Genomic DNA, 17918 nt, shown 5'->3' with positions numbered 1-17918 from the left:
ATTAAGGAATATTCTCATATACATCCTTGACATCAGTTGCCTTCCTCATGCTGATAACCCATAAATCTCTACAAAGAACTTTATCTGCTCTCCAAGATTCAGATCTGAATCTTCCTTCATATCTAAATGGATATTTTACAAAAATCTCAAATTTAATACTTCTATAAAAGTTAGCTTTTGCTGTATGATAAACTTCTCCAAAACTTAGTGACTATTGATTTAGCTTATGATTCTGTGGGTTGGCAATTTGGGCTGGGCTCAGTAGGGTGATTCTTCTGATGTTGGATGGACTCCAAAACCATCCTTGGTGTTGGTCCACCATGGATGGTCCAAGGTCAGCTGTTTGGTAAGGTGGACTGTCTGACTCGTCCAGGATGGCTTTGGTCAAGGTGGCTTATTTCTGCTGCACGTGACCTTCCATCCTGGAGTTGGTCAGCCTAGGCTTGCTCACATAAGGGCTACATGGTTCCAAGAGAAAGAGCAGAAGTGGTCAGAGACTTTTTAGGCTTAGACTTGGAACTGGCAGGCATTCCTTCATCTGCATTCTATTGGCCAACACAAGTCACAGGTCAAGGCGGGAGAAAAGTGTTGAGAAGATTCCATTTCTCGGTGGAAAGAGCTGCAAAGTCTCACTGCAAAGAAGGATGGATATGTGGAGGGAAATTAACATGGCCATGTTTGCTGATAATCCTAAACTCTCCCAAACTGAACTCATCATGTTCCCATGAAATTTTTCTCACCCCTGATTGTCCCACTTTGGTTAAAACCATCAAGACCTACCTGAAAACCTTAATGTTATTCCAGGACATTTCATGCTGACAGTGGGTGGTTGAGTTTTATTATGTCTACTTGATTGATAGATCTTTATTCAATACTCTCATTATCTCCATTCCAATAGACTCAGTGTGAAGTTATTTTGTTTTAAAGAGACAGTGCTCCTGTTTTCCTAAAGAGATTTTTCTCTCTCTCTCTGTCTTTAAGTATCTTAACTTCTCCTCCCCACCTTTTTCTTTTCTTCCTTTATATATATATATATATATATATATATATATATATATATATATTGATTCAGAGGTGTTTTTCCACTGCTGTCACGGGAGGGTAATAAGGGGGTATTGGCCCCTTGGCCTCCTGAAACTTTTTATTTTATGTACTTAAGTTTAAAATATGAGTGTGAGTTCTCTTTTGTGGAACTTAAGATGTAATATAAATGATTCTTTCCAAAATTGTCCAACAGCTTTAAGGAGACAGTGACAGTTTCTAAGTAGTTGGCTGGGAGTCCTTTCACATTTCTACTTAGATTATTTTGCAATCTGAGTGGCTCTCCCTGCCCCCAGAGTGTCTGCTTAGCCATTTCACCTCTAATACGGATGTTTTATAAGAATCTGCTGATAACTTGGAGTTCGGCAGATCTTGTTATCTGGGCTCCAGGGAAACACACATTTTCTTGACTTCAAAAACCCAAAACGCATGCAACTTTACAATTTGGAGAATTAGCTGATGTGCCTCCCAGAGACCTGAGGAGGTGATGGGGAATATGAGCAGTGTTGTCTCTTTAAAAGTGCCTTTTCTATGATTCCCCCTCCTGGGGCCTCCTGCAGGAGCTGTAGGCTTGGGTGAGATTGCTGTAGATAGTAGTGAATCAGAATGAAATGATTTTTGTGTAGATGCATTTGGCTGCCTATATATCTATGTATATATACATATATATAAAACTTATTATAACTGTACAGTTTGTTTCTGTGGTAAAACATCATTAAACCATTTTCCAAGTGAAAAAAATGATTCTTCCCATTTTTGCCTGGATTATTTGATAACCCAATTGACCTGTTTCCAGTACTACATTCTGTATTAGTTTTCTATTGCTATGTCACAATTTGCTACAAATTTAGCAGTTTATAAAACACCCATTTATTATCTCACAGTTTCTATAGGTCCAAATTCTGGATATAGGTTAGCTGGATTCTCTGCCGAAATTCTCACAAGTTGTCACCTGGGTTATGTTCCTTTCTGGAGCTCATTACCAATAGGTCCAAATTCTGGATATAGGTTAGCTGGATTCTCTGCCGAAATTCTCACAAGTTGTCACCTGGGTTATGTTCCTTTCTGGAGCTCATTACCAATGTCATGGGACTATTAGTAGAATTCAATTCCTTGCTGTTGTAGGATGGAGGTCTCTACTTTCCTTCCGGCCAACAGAACACCAGAAGCCACCTGTTCTTCCTGTCACAAGGCCTGCTCCATTAACATTAGAGTTGATTTCTTCCAGTCAGTAGGAGCACATCTCTCTGACTCCCATCCTTTCCCTATCTCAGGATGCTAAGACAGAATCTTATATACAATATAACTAAGTCACAGGAATGACTTGTTATCATTCTCAGGTTCCTCTCACACTAAAGAGTAGAGGGTTACATAAGTTATGCACACCTACTCACAGGCAGTGGGAATCTTGGGGACCATTTAGAATTCTGTCTACTATATCTTCCTCCAAAGGCCATCTCATCAGAATGCAAATTGCATTATGTCATTCCTTGGTTTTTAATCCATTCATGGATTCCTATTACCTACAAGATAAGCATCTTCTTTGACAGGGTGAATCTTTCCCTTGAAACTCTTTCCTATTTAAGCCAAGACACAGGGAAAATGCTCTCAGTTTAGAATAAGCCTATCAAGTCAGAGACATGGCTAGACCAGCAGACACGTGGCACAATAATGACTTGGGCTCAAAATATATCATCAGTTCAGTATTTGGACTATATTTAATCATGGGCCCTATTGTCACTAAAAAATCACCAGAAAGAAAATATTGTGGGTCATATGGGTTTTTTACTCCCTTTAAGACTCAAGAATGAAATAACTACACAACATGCAAGCATACGCTTATATTTATTAAAAATAAATAAGCAGAAACAGTCTAAAATCTGTAGAGTTATAGTTACTGAACAACATAATTAAAGTTTGTCAACTGTACTCAATCCCACTTAATTTATAGTTCATGTTTATCCTGGGGCTACTCTATGCCAGGTGCTGTGCCTAGCTTATATGCATCAGTTCATTTAATCTTTATGGCAGTCAAATACGGTAGTATGATTAACTCAATTTTTTTGGAGGAGGAAGCTGAGGTAGTAGGAAGTTAGTTAGAGCACAGCTAATGAGTGACCAAAAAGAAAAATGGGTTTTCAAATATATATGTCAGAATGAGGTTACATGTAAGTACCTTCAGTCCTGGCAACACAGACACACACACAGACACACAGACACACACACACACACACACACACACACACACACAAGGGATAAAATATAACATAATTAGTTAAATATGAGTTCAAAATAAAGAAGGACAAAGTCCCAGATATGCAGATACCAGGATGAAAAGCCCAAATGAAGTCTGAACAAATGAACACTACAGCAATCTAGGAAAATGCTGGATGTAGAAACATCTTCCAATAGCTAGGAGTTGCGGTTTTCATGTTCAGGTAGAGAGAGAAAACTGAGAAGATAGGGTCTTGGGTCTGCTCAAAATGTGCAGCTGGAGCTGAAGCGGGTGCATAAGGTTCTAAACTCGATGGAGCTGTCTTGCCATACAAGAGTGGGGAGAAAACCCCTACCCACAAGGTCATGAAAACAGGAGGGATGTTTGTCTCTCCTTGGGGCTCTCACAGAACAAAATAGTCCCTACCTTCTACATGAAATATTGAAACCCAAGTCTGAACTGTCTGTAGGTGTGGCTTGGATTGTTCCCACACTGTGTTGGTTTCTAAGCAAAGAAACATATGTCAAGATTTGTCTTAGACAGAAACCAGAGGCACATATGTATGCTGTGTACAGACTTCTATCCAGGCTCGTGGGACCTGGCAGGAAGGAAGTGCAGATAGAGGTGAATTCAGAGTCAAAAACTATAAACCATATGAGGAAAAGATCCACTATAAGGGAGAGTCAACAGACACAACAAAGAGGAGGATGAACATTTCCATAATTTTAGATGTTCTTACAGCTGAAGGAGTTTATAAAATAAGAGACAAAAAAAAAAAAACCCTCAATTTAAAAAATAGACTAAAAACTAAAACATAATTAGATTTGAAGAAAAACTGAGTGGAACAGTGGAACTGCCTGTATTTTAATGTCTTATTTAAGTGAAAAACTCAATAGTTATTTAAATTAAATTAATTAATGTTTATTTAAATTAAAACCTCAATAGCACACTAGATACAATAAGATAAATGTACAGATTTAGAGCTAAATATGAGGAAATTACACAGAATGCTACACAGAGGGAGAAAAAGATAGAACATAAAAATTTGTTGTTTTTTTTTCCCTTTTTTCTTTTAGTGAAGTGTATTTCACACACAGTGTTATATGAGATTCAGGTGTACAAAATAGTGGTTCAAGAGTTCTATACATTACTCAGTGCTCATCACATTAAGTGTACTCTTAATCTCCTTTATCCACAGGTGAAATTTGAAAGGGATCTTAGTGACAGGAACATAGTGATATAACATTTCAACAGGCACCTGGGAACAGGTTTGAGAATGGAGAAGACAATACATTCAAAGATAAAATAATAGAAGTTCTTTTCATAATTCACTAGAAATGTGAAAGTATAGACGGAGGCATATAAGTACCAAGTAAGATAAAATGAATAAAACCATATCTGATAAATCATGCTACAGTTGCGGAGAAAACTTATTTTAATGTAGCCATGGGGAAAACTTAATGTCTTCCTCAGGGATGGTGGATCAACTCCAAGGCTCCCCAGCAACAGAAATAGAAGTCAGAAAGTGATGGAATAATGCCTAGCTTACATATAATTCAAGAAAGAAAGTGAAATAAAGGTATGTCAGACATGCAAAGACTGAGTTTATCACTTGCCAACACTCCCTGAAATAAGATTGTTAAAGGATGCACCTGGGTAAAAAGGAAACAAGCCTGAAGAAACAGGTACTAGCAATGGTGGGGAAAGAAAATACCAAATGTGAGAGAAAATATGAGCAAACATGGACTGTTTTCTAAAACAGAGTCATTCTTAAAGTTACAATTCCATTTATTTTTTCTAAAAATATAACAATATGGAATTATCATTTTGTAACAGTAACATGAAATGTGGAATAAATGATCTAAAATTTTTTGTTTCACGAAGAAGGGATGCAGAAACACTGCTAAAACTTTGACTTTATGAATACATAGTTAAAAGTTGTGGGTACCCACTAAAACTATGAAAATAATATATTTGATTTCTAAAGACTGATGGTGAAGAAAAGGGTATAAAGAAAAGTCAAATAATCCCAAGAAGTCAGGAAAAGAGGAGAGAGAGAGAAAAGGAAGGTATGGGGAAAATAAAACTAAACATTAAACAACAAAAAGAAATCACATGTGGGGCACCTGGGTGGCTCAGTGGGTTAAGCCGCTGCCTTCGGCTCAGGTCATGGTCTCAGGGTCCTGGGATCGAGTCCCGCATCGGGCTCTCTGCTCAGCAGGGAGCCTGCTTCCCTTCCTCTCTCTCTGCCTGCCTTTCTGCCTGCTTGTGGTCTCTCTCTGTCAAATAAATAAAAAAATCTTTAAAAAAAAAGAAAGAAATCACATGTATCAGTAACCACAATAAGCATGAATTTGTAAGCTCCATAGTCAAAAGACAGATATTCTGAGAATTAATAAAATTATAAAATCCTGCTAAGGCTGTTTCTAAGAGACACTATTGAAATACAACAATAATGAAAGATTGAAAGTAACCTAAAGGAAAATTATTTGCCAGGAAAATATTAATCAGAAAAAAACAGGTGGGAAGGCAAACTGGTGCAGCCACTCTGGAAAACAGTATGGAGTGTCCTCAAAAAGTTAAAAATAGAACTACTCTACGACCCAGCAATTGCACTACCAGGAATTTATCCAAGGGATACAAAAATACTGATTTGAAGACATACATGCACCCTGACATTTATAACAGCATCATCCACACTAGCCAAATTATCAAAAGAACCCAAATGTCCGTTGACTGATGAATGGATAAAGATGATGTGGTATATGTACACAATGGAATATTACTCAGACATCAAAAAAATGAAATTTACCATTTGCAATGACGTGGATGGAGCTAGAGAGTATTATGCTAAGCGAAAAAAAAAAAAAAGAGAAAGACAAACACCATAAGATTTTCACTCATATGTGGAATTTAAGGAAAAAAAAAAGCAGATGAACATAAAGGGGACAAAAAAGAGAGGCAAACCAAAAAACAGACTCCTAAGGCTAGAAAACAAACAAGGTTGCTGGAGGGGAGGTGGATGGGGATGAGCTAGAAGCATGATGGGTAATAAGGAGGGCACTGGTTGTGATGAACTGAATATCTTACGTACGTGCTGAATCACTAGATTCTACACCTCAACCTACTGTTACATGTTATACTGTATGTTACCTGTATGTTAATGAACTGGAATTTAAATAAAAACTTGAAAAAAAAGAGAAAGTAAGTATAACATTATGGAAGGGAAAAAAGCATTATGAAAAATGTTTAAAAGAATAATTTATGAGAAAACTATGGTAATCCTGGACTGTAAGAACCGCCTCATCTAGATTCACACTATCTAAAGCAGCAATCAGATAATGACAGACTCACGAGTTAACACACCTCTGTGAGCAACTGATAGGTCAGTTAAGCAGCTAAAATTAGCAAAGTCATAAAACATTTGGTAAACAAAATAAAAACTCCTGAATATATGTCTTGCCTATTGAAACCTGGAATCCTAAAATTAAAGAACAGCATTCTTAATCTTAAAACTAGAGAACAGTATTCTTTTTAAGCACACAGTGGACATTTATAAAATTAACCATGCACAGAGTCACAAAGCAATTGCCAAAAATATTAAAGAATCAAAGTACAAATCTGGGTTTTTTTTCCCTTGATATAGGTAAATATAAAAAGCAATAATAAAATTATAGTCCTACCTCTCATTATGTTTGGAAACTAAACAAAATATATGTTTAATCAGTTTACTGGTTAAAAATGTGTTACAGAAATGACAATTTTTAAAATTAGGTGACAGTGAAAGAACTACATTTTAAAGATTATGAGATACAGATGGTACAGCACTTAGAGAAAATTCATAATCTTTAATACATAAATTAGAAAGAGAGAGAGATTAAAAATGAATGAGTTAAACATTTAAGTTAAGAAGTTAGAAAAGAGGGGCGCCTGGGTGGCTCAAACCTTAAGCATCTGCCTTTGGCTCAGGTCATAATCTCAGGGACCAGGGATCCAGCCCCATCTTAGGCTCCCTGCTTAACAGGAGTCTGATTCTCTCTCTCTCTCCCTCTGCCCCTCCTCCACTCCACTCACACTCTTTCTCTCTCAACTAAATAAATAAAATCTAAAAAAAAAAAAAAGTTAGAAAAAAGCAACATTGTAAACTTTTAAAGTAGAAGGAAGGAAATAATAAAGAGAATGTGTTAATGACAAAAAGAAATAACAATTAAGCCAAAAGTTATCCTACTGCAAAGACAATAAAATCATTCTCTAGAATGACTGATTTAAAAAGAGAGACAGGGAAAAAAATAATAAAAAGAGAGACAGAAGAAATAAACAAATAAAATCAGGAAGTTTAAAGGGACAAATAAAGACAGAGATAAAATATTTAAAAATATAAAGTGAGAAACAGCTCAATGCCAATTATTTTTAAAATCATTAAAATAAACAACAGTCCAGATAAATATTAATTCCTATAATTGACTAACACAAAACTTCATGACATGAGCAGATTTATTTATAATCGTTATACAAATTTGATCTACATCCAAAATTTCCTTGTTTTGAAAAAGAACTGGCCAACAAAATTTTTCTGGAGCGGCCTATCAAATCTTCTAGGAACAGACACTGTTGTGTTATAGCAACTGTTTCAGAAAACAACAAAGGAAGGAAAGCTCCCTGAATCATCTCATGAGGCCAATAAAATCTCCATGGCAAACCCATACAAACTAGCGTTGGAATGAAAACTCACAAGGCACACTCATTCATGAGTATATATGCAAAATCATAAATAGAATTCCAGTAAATTGAATCCAACCCTGTGTGTGTGTGTGTGTGTGTGTGTGTGTGTGTGTGTGAGAGAGAGAGAGAGAGAGAGAGAAAGAGAATGAGAGAGAATGTGTATGTATATGTCTGCATGTAGGACTTATCATAAGAGGTAAATACGATTTAATACAAAAATATTTGTTGGGGCGCCTGGGTGGCTCAGTGGGTTAAAGCCTCTGCCTTCAGCTCAGGTCATGATCCCAGGGTCCTGGGATCGAACCCCACATCGGGATCTCTGCTCACTGGGGAACCTGCTTCCTCCTCTCTCTCTGCCTGCCTCTGCCTACTTGTGATCTCTGTCAAATAAATAAATTAATAAATAGATAATATTTATTAATGTAGTTTATCACATGATCAGACTAAAGGAGGAAAAACCATTTAGTAATTTATAAAAAATGTAAACATACAATGCAATCATTATTTTAAAAACTTTTAGCCAAATCTGTATTGAAAGAATCTTTCTCAATCTGATAAAGAAAATCTACCTCAGACTGAAAACAAACATCATAATTACTCATAGGAGTACACCTTTCAAAGTTAGGAACAAATCAAGGATGTCAGTTGTCAATTTCTATTTAACATTGTATGAAAGATCTTAACAAGTTGCCATCCAAAAACAGTGGATTAGCCATATACTGAGGTAAAACACTTGTAAAACATGTATTTGACAAAGGTTCAGAATATAAAAAGAATATTCTGGAATACATAAGTAGCTGCAAGTTACCTAAAATAGATCTAGATATGAAAGACCCAATAGAGAAAACTATTAACATTCTTTGAAGTACATAAGGGAAGATATTAGTCTTTGGAGAAATGTATATGCCATTGTAGGAAGATTTAATATCATAGAGGTGTCAGTTGTCACCTAACAAATGTCTAAATTTAATGCAGCAAATCACAACTGACAGTTTTTCATGGGCTTGACAGAACACTAACCCCAAAATTTATATGGATGAAGGGGGGGCCAAGAATAATCAAGAAAATTTTGAAGAAGAATCAGGAGGGGAAATTTGCCTGATCAGATATTAAGAGTTATTATAAAGCCAGATTAATGAAAGCAGTGTGATGTTACTGCAGGTGTAGAGAGACGGACCAATGAAACAAAACAGACAACTCAAACACAAGCCCATATACACACCTGTGCTGGTGTGTGCATGTGGGTGTATGTGTGTATATGTGTGTGTTGCAAAGCTAGTCTATGAGACAAGTGCCATTACAGATGAGTGGAGAAAAATGAACCACTTACAATCTGATTTGGGGACCAATGGCTTGCATTACAGAAAAAAAGAAAATTGAATCCCCATCTTAAGCCTTTCCCTAAAAGCAATTCTAGATAAATTAAAGTTCTCAGTGTGAAATGCAAAGCTTTAATATGCTTAGAAGAAAAATAAAAGAAAATATCACTATACAATCAGGATAAGCAATGATATCATAAGCAATACACAAAAGCATCGATCATAAATGAAGTCTTCTTATAAATGACACTACACTAAAATTTAAATAATTAGATAAAAATGGGCACCATGAGCAAATAAAAATGATAAGACACTGATTTTTTAAAATGTGCATTAAAGGGTTAAAGACAATTTATTAGCACCTAAAATGTATAAACAATTTCAATTTATGTTAAGTATCAAACAATCCCACCCCCATCTCCAGCTCCCTACAATGAGAAAAGGTTATGAATAAGAAATTCACAGAGAGGGAGTGCCTGATTGGCGCAGTCCTTGAATATCCCAATTTTCATTTCTGAATCAGGTCAAGATCTCAGGGTCCGGACCGCCAGCCCAGCATGGGTCTCTGCACTCCGCACAGGGTCAGCTTGAGATTCTCTCTTCTTCTCCCCTTGTCCCTCCTGCTCATTCTCTCTCTGTCTCAAATAAATAAATCTTTAAAAAAAATTCACAGAAAGGAAATAAAAATCCCCATAATAATATCGATAGTAATCAGAACAAATCAGTAAAGCAACAGGGAAAGAATGTTAACTTTTTACACTAGGTAACAATAAAAAGTCTGATGACCTCAGATGTCTTACGATGTCTAGCAGAGGGTTTAATGGTGGACCCAGGCCCTGCCCGTCTGCTACAACCTCTTTGAGGAGTAATAATCAGCCTGTCCCTCAATAGAGGGTACATAGATGTATTTATTACAACTTGAACTACTACACAGCAGAGGTCAATGAATGAAAGTTAATCAACATGGTTAAAACTGGAAAACTTCGTTGAGTGAACAAAGCAATAATCAAGAATGGACCTCCGGTATGATACCATTTGTGTAAATTCTCAGAACATACAAAATAAGATAGCCTGCTGTTTATGGAAACATGTACTAAAAGCACAGGAAGGCTATATAAGCAACCTCAGGATAAGAGTTCTGTCTGGGACTGGAAAAGGAAGAGTTGGTTAGGGAAGGTTATCTTCCCATTCATTTTATGGAAAACAAAAGCTCTGGAGGAATTATGACAAAAAGTTTTTGCTAAATCTAAGTACTGGATACAAAAGAGCCTGAAAAACTGTTTCGTGGGCTTTTTTTCACGTCTGAAATATATCAAAATTAAAGTTTTTAAAAGTCATACAAAATTTTCTGGCTAATGCAAAAACTATGTAAAATTAGCAGAAATCTCTATGAGTTAGAGTTAGAAATCTCTATCTCTATAACTCATATAACTCTATGAGTTATACAAATATCTACTTCCTTATTTTCTATTTTCTATTTTCAAAACTCTTCTGGATTATAAAAAGCTGCTACATTTTGAATTTGGTTTGTACGTTTGGGATGAGAGATTTGGCAAGGGTTTTATTTGCAAACAATGCTAATATCTTGGAAGCACTTGTTTTTTAGTCATTCATAGCAAATATGTAAATAGATTTTAAGTCGGTAACACCAGTTGGGCTATTTGGTCATTATTAAATGTCATGTTCCTGGTGCTCTCACCAAGGAGGATTGAAAGGGCAGACAGTGCTGAGCAACTCTTGCTTTTTATCAAAACTCTATGTCCTTTGGCTTCCAGGAAACTCAGAGCTCACTGAATTATCAAGTACAGCTGCCAATTTAACTTCGTTTTGGGTCTTACTTATTTATTTCATCTTCCACTTTTTTTTTTCATTTTTGATCATCCTTTCAATAGTCTTATTGTTCTGTCTCTTAAACCAATCTCAACCAACAACAATAGAAAAAGAAAAAAAGACGTTGGAAAATAACTAAAATGTGAAGAAAGTACTTGTTCAGAAAATTAAGTTTAAAACATGTAATATTTAAAACATGGACCCCCTCCCCTGTCCTGGCCTTTCTGACATTAGTCAGGGTCCCTAAACTCAAGTCTTACAGAAGTGGGAGGGATAGTGTGTTATTGCTTTCAGAGTCCCTGTACCTTCAAAAAGAATTTCATGGAAATAAATAGCCAGTGATTAGCCCCAAGGAAAACAAACAGTGGGATTTCAGGAACAGTGAGAAGATGTTTTAGGGTTAAGGGCTCCGCAGCATCTCTAGAGCCGCATGAAATTAACCAGCTCAGTTATCTTGTATGCAAAATGCCCCACGCAGTCTGGGACACAAAGCAAGCAGTCAATTAGAGTTCTCTTCTCTTGAAGACTTTGTTCTCAACATTTGGTCACATGTGGAGACATTTCAGATTGTCCTAAGGAGAGGCCCCCGGCACCTGGTGGGTAGGGTTTAGGGATGTTGCTAAAGATCCTACAATACACTGAACAGCCCTCCTCTCCTTCCCCAACAAAGAAGGACCCAACCCAAATGCCAATAGTTTCAAGGTTGAGAGACCCCGGCTCAGAGTTCAAGTTTAATAGCAGAGATTTAGAAGAAGCTAACTGCTTTTTAAATTAAAGTCATTGGTTTCTCTTCCGTCCTATGGAGTCCTTCAAGTATGTGTTTCGGACTCTTCATTTTGTGAACGGTCATATAGGGTTTGGGATATGGAAATGTCGATTCCAACCAGACCACACTTTATCTAGTATGTGTTTCTTTTCACCAAATGAGTTCATTTGTCAAAGTTTACATTTTCTTGTCAAATCATAGGTTTTTAAAAAATACTCTTTAATAACCGGATTTCCCCTACCAGAAAGGTGGGGGGGATGTTTTCCATTTTTGTTAAAATGTTTTCATAAGATAGAAGGTATTCCATTGGAAACGTTTGAATTGTTCGAATAAGACTTTGTGGTTTGCATTTTAAAGAAAGATTAAAGTGTCTAGAGGGAGATAGCCAGTGGATCTGTGGCGATTTGTTGTACTTGGGCAGTGGATTCTAGAAAGAGGAGGCATGGCTAGGAGTCAGAAACCCATCTTTTACTCTGGCGGTCCTCAACATGGGGTCCATGGAACAGTAGCAGCATCAGGATCACCCAGGGATTAGTGAGAAATGCAGGTTCTCAGGCCCTACCTCGACTGGCTCACTCGTACATCAGGAGCTGAGGCAGGCACATAAGACTTCCATATAACCCTGATGCATACCCAGGTGTGAGAACCACAGACCTAAAGCTCTTTCACTTCCCTCATATCACTGCAAGTCAGTGACCCTCCATGACCCTCAATTTCTTTGTGTATTTGCCTCTTTGGATGAAAACAAAAGGAGACTTCACTATAAAGGCACTTTGTAAACTGCATGGTGTAACACTAATATTATTAATCTGCAACACGTCAGAACCAGAATCCACACTGTTGAGGACAGAAGGCCTCCACCTCCCTTAGAAATGTGTCCTTGTCCTTTTCTGTTCGTTATCCCCAAAGTGGAGACATCCACCCCTAGGATGAGTGGCTTAGGCCATGTATCAATCAGATAGAGGGTTCACAGAAATGACTCAGTGTTTACCAGGGTAAACAAGAGAATTTGCAAGCTGTGCAAAAAAGGCACCCCAAAACACTTAATGATTGTTTTCATCCTGGCATAACTGTATCCCAATGTACTTGGTCCTTGTTGATAACAAATTGTACCCTGAACTTCAGTCTCACTGGTAAAGTCTGAGAACTAAAAACACACTGTGGGAATGTCATTTGGTCTGCTTGGTCACCCATCGCCTCTCAAAAAAAGGAATGGAGTCTTTGTATTCATCTCTAAATTAATCTATCATGCTCTCACTTCTTTGCCCTTCAGCTAAGTTACCACAGCAGCAGATCCTCTCAGAATAACACAAGTTGTGGAATCTCCTCGATCCCTAGTCAATGGATAATTTTTTTTTTAAGTTTTATTTATTTATTTGAAAGAGAACGAGCAGGGGGAGAGGCAGAAGAAGAGGGAGAGAGAGAATTCCAAGCAGACTCCCTGCTCAGTGTGGAGCCCTATGTAGGTCTCTATCTCATGACCCTGAGATCATGACCTGAGCTGAAATCAAGAGTCAGATTCTCAACTAACCAGGCCACCCAGACACCCCCCTCACTGGATTATTTTTTTATTATGGCTATAAAAAAATTGGAGATGCTGAGTGTTTTAATTGAGATTCCAAAGTGATATTATAAGGGTTTTTGCCCCCACCCTTGCATCCCCCACAACCCCCCCCAAATCTCTATTTCCTGGAAGATAAGAAGAGTTCTAAGCTGTTTCCTTTATCTCATAAAGCCAAATAGGTACCTTAGAAAATTGTGTGGGTGACGAAGTAAAATTGAAGTAGATGCTATTTTTATTTGGAGCATGTAGAGAAATGGGGGCTTTTATTCACAGCAGGTTCTGTTCTTGGTACCCACCTGTAAAGTGGGATCATATCACTCACCTATCAGATTTGTCTGGATAATTTAATGGATTATAAGATCTTTAGTACATGTGAAAAATTTCATGCAGAGGATGGCACATAGGAAGTGATCATCTAAGATCATATGTATTTATCTGCAAAAATCAGTTCAAACGCTCAGGCTTGCTTTTGTGGACATGTAAGGACCTCTCCCAATTCTGCCCGCAGTGTTTAAATTTTCTTGGCAAATATGGCTGGATTCAGTTGTAGAAATCATGACTATAATGGTGGGTTTCACAAAAACTGTAGCTTTTTTTTTTTTTCTCCTAGCTATCTACATAGGTAGTGAGTGGAACATGATTTAGTCACGGGGAGCTCTGAACTTGGAGTTTGGGTTATAAAAGGACATTTGAGAAGCGATAGATCAATATGTGAACATACCATTGCCCCTGCTGATAAGGAGAGTCAAACAGAGAAAATTTGTATTGCCAAAATGGGGTGTTGAGAAAGGCGTTATTTGCCTCTTGATGACATTTAAATTTGGGGTGACATTGTGTCTGTCTTGTTGGGTATTTCATCCAAGCCCAGTGGTTCCATTACATTGTGAATACTGCGAGGTGCCCCTCAATACCTTGGTCCTAAATCTCTATACCAGAAAGTGCTATTTTTAAAAATAGTGATGACCCATTGAGCATTCATCCTGAGCCAGCAAAGTGCCCCCGTCAGTTCACTAGTGAACATTGGCGTGTGGAGACCGTGGGTGACACACTGGGAAATTAACAGTCCACATGATAAAACCAACCCCCCTACCCTCACCCTTGGGTGCTTTTGGTACTTACTAGTCTTCACTACAGGAAAGATGTTTTTATTCCCATTTCACAGATTACAGAAATGAGACTCAGAAAGTTTAAGTTCTCAGAGACTGGATTAAAACCCAGGTTTCCCTAACTCTTAATCCGATCCTATTTTCAAAATGCCTGTTAATCTCCAGCTATATTTGCTGTTGAGCCCTCTGTCATGAGAATGGTAAACTCAAAGTCCTCTTTCAATGGAGCAGTGATAGATTCTGAATAACTCTTTGCACTTCGTTGTGTTTAAGGCATGTTTCAAGGTTTAAGCAATGACTGCCATCCATGTACAGGTTGCTTATGACTTGTGTTGGTTATCTGCTTACATTTTTTTTTTTTATAACCTTCAGTATAAGGAGGAGAGTGCTTGTCCTGTTACCATCCCCACGTGTAGAGAGGGAAACTGAGATCCCAAAGTTAAATAAGTGGAAAAGCTGGCATTCAACGTCAGTTCACTGACTTCATGCACTGGATTTACTTTCTGTCCTGAGTAGCTGTGAGAGCAGCGGCACAGGGCCCCCACAATGACCACATTTTTGGCTGGGTATGGTTCATGAGTATCAAACAGTCCCACCTCGGGCATTAAAGTGATTTCTCTCCTTTTAAGAAATGGATATTGCTGGCTAATTTTGAGATTAGCTGATTTTTGTTAATGTAGAGATTGCTTGGTCTTTAAAATATATTTTTATGTATGTGGTTGATAATGACTATTTCAATATTTTAAGAATAATCTCCAGAAGGATAGAAAAGAAGTTGTAATAGCTCTGAAGCTCAAATTTAATTCTGCAAGAGCTTATTAGTAAAAGATTTGGGTTTTATTCATTTCCTTCCGGTGTATTCTATGAAGGCACTCTGGCTATAGCTCTGATTTGTAAATAAAAACCTTGAATTTTCACATCCTGACCCCCCAGCTTATTAGCCCTATGGTCTTGGAAAACTCAAAAGTGCAGCTTTCTCATCTACCAACTGAAGCTGAAGTACTCTCTTTCCATTGTTATTGTAAGGATTAAAAGCAATAATTTATGTTAAAATGATCTAGAAATTGTAAGTCACAGAGGAAAGTGAAGCACTAGAGACTTTGGTATCCTTAAAATTTTAACTTGGAGGCATAAACTCATGGTGGTAGAAGGCTAGTGTTTTCATAACTTGGGAGGCTTAGCGGAAGGCTATGCCTGGACAGAAATTACACCACTGAGTTTATCATTTGTGTGTTTGCCTCTACCACTTGATGGAAAATCTAGAGAGCAGGCATTATGACTTACTCAGCTTGTTTATCTCCAGTGCCTGGCACGCACATACACAAAAAAACACCTGAGCACATAATAAATATTTTGAGGAATGAATGAATCCAACCATCTACTGGGAGATAAGATCATAAGGGGAACATAAAGTCCTATAATTCATCATCCGTCTCCCCTGCTAACTCATGAGCGCCAATGGAAATGAGAGTTGGTCCAAGATTAGACATGGATCTTTAGTATATTTTTCTTTGACCTCTCTCTCTAAGCATTAGCTTTCTTTAGGTACCTGGAACTATGAAAACATTAGCTTTTATACAATCATAAGCTATGTCTTAGATTTATGAATTTATGGAAACCAAAGTATTTAATACTTTACATTTTTGTGATTTAAATTTATACATTCCTGAAAATCCAGCACAAGATTGCATATAAAAGTAAATACATGCCCCAATTTGCCTAAAAAAGACCTGACTTATATTTGCTATCCTGAAGAGGGGTTAATTATTAATAGTTCTTTCATTCTTCAGAGGATTCTGTTTTGGATAATTAAGAAAAACTGGCATGAATGTAACTTGCTGGATTTCTTTTTTGCCACTAGAAATGAGGGAAGCAGTATTGTTATATGGTTTGAACATATAGGCCTTGGGATCTAACAACTGGATCTTAATTCCAGACCCTTAATTTACTAACTATTTAATCCTGGGCAAGTTACGTAACCTCTCTAAATGTTATAATTACTGTAATTAGAACAGAATCACTGGGGCGCCTGGCTGGCTCAGTTGGAAGAACATATGACTCTTGATCTTGGGGCCATGACTTTGACCCCCACATTGGGGGTAGAGATTACTTAATAAATAAATAAATATATTTTTTTAAAAAGCCAGAATTGCTAATAACATCAACCTTGACAGTTGTTATGATAATTAAATGATATAATATATGAGAAGCATAGAGTCTGCTGTAAAATAAACACTCAATAAATACTACGAATATAGTTCTCCCTCCCATTTTTGTCCCAGTGAAGTGCAGCACAGCCATTCCATGTCGTTGGTGGTATCCGCCCTGAGCCTCAGGAAAGACCCCAGGACAGAGGAGGTGGTGACAGAGAAAAGCAATGTTAACTAATAGAAGATCCATGAAGACTGATCATCTGGCAGATCCAGATAACTTTTCAGAGAATGCAGTGATTGCTCACTTGTTCAAAGTCTGTCTTCTTCAAGTCAGCTACATGCTCCATGAGGGCAGAAACTCTATCGGACCTGTCTACTATTTGTGGCTTTGGAACATGGTATTGTGTCTCAGGAAGAAGGCCAGCATGCAAAGGAATGTTGAACCACTGCAGTTCCCATGAAATCTAAAGATGCCAAGCTACAACAAATGTGGAATGTCCTTCGTCTGCAGGACTTCTGTACCAGCTGTCTGGGAGGGACCAGATCAACATGTGGGAGGAGAAAAGGCGGTCTCTGGGATCTGACTCAGTGAGCCAAGCCTGGCAGGCTGTCCCCAGTAACCACACCGCCATTGTCTATAATTGTCCATCAGATCCAACCGGAGTTTTATCCTCAGATATTTCTCACATCAGAAGTCTGCCTCAAATGACCCTGGTGTCCAAGATTTGCTCTACCCAAGCGTTCTAGATTTCACTCATACTGAGTAAAAAGATTAGCCCCTGCTAGTTTTTACGACCTGAATAGCTAGATGACTCTATTGTGTAGCTAAAGTCATTTGTATTTCAACTCAGTGGGAAATTAATAACACAAGTACTTTAACATCTATATAGGGAAATTTAGATGGAAAATACCTTGCCTAGTAGAGATGGTATTTTGAGCAAATATGTGAACTGGGGGTTAAAGGTGTAGTTTCAAAGAGTGGAGAAGCAGGAAACTTCAGTCATTACTCAGGCTGAACAAGCCATCTGGTTGATGGATTCTGGGGTTTTTTTGTAATGTGAAAATTTGCTTTAATCTTTTACTACACTTTATATGTGTACCTACAGCCTCCGGGTCTGCTCAAAGTGGCCAGCATAATTTTTTTTTTTATGTTAAATTCTGTGAAAGCAACCAAGTATGGGTTAGGCTGAGGGAAGAACCAA

This window comes from Mustela nigripes, chromosome 6 (genome assembly GCF_022355385.1).
Source record: "Mustela nigripes isolate SB6536 chromosome 6, MUSNIG.SB6536, whole genome shotgun sequence".
NCBI lineage: Eukaryota > Metazoa > Chordata > Mammalia > Carnivora > Mustelidae > Mustela > Mustela nigripes.
The sequence above is the reverse complement of the archived record's forward strand: the minus strand, read 5'-3'. Positions refer to the sequence as shown.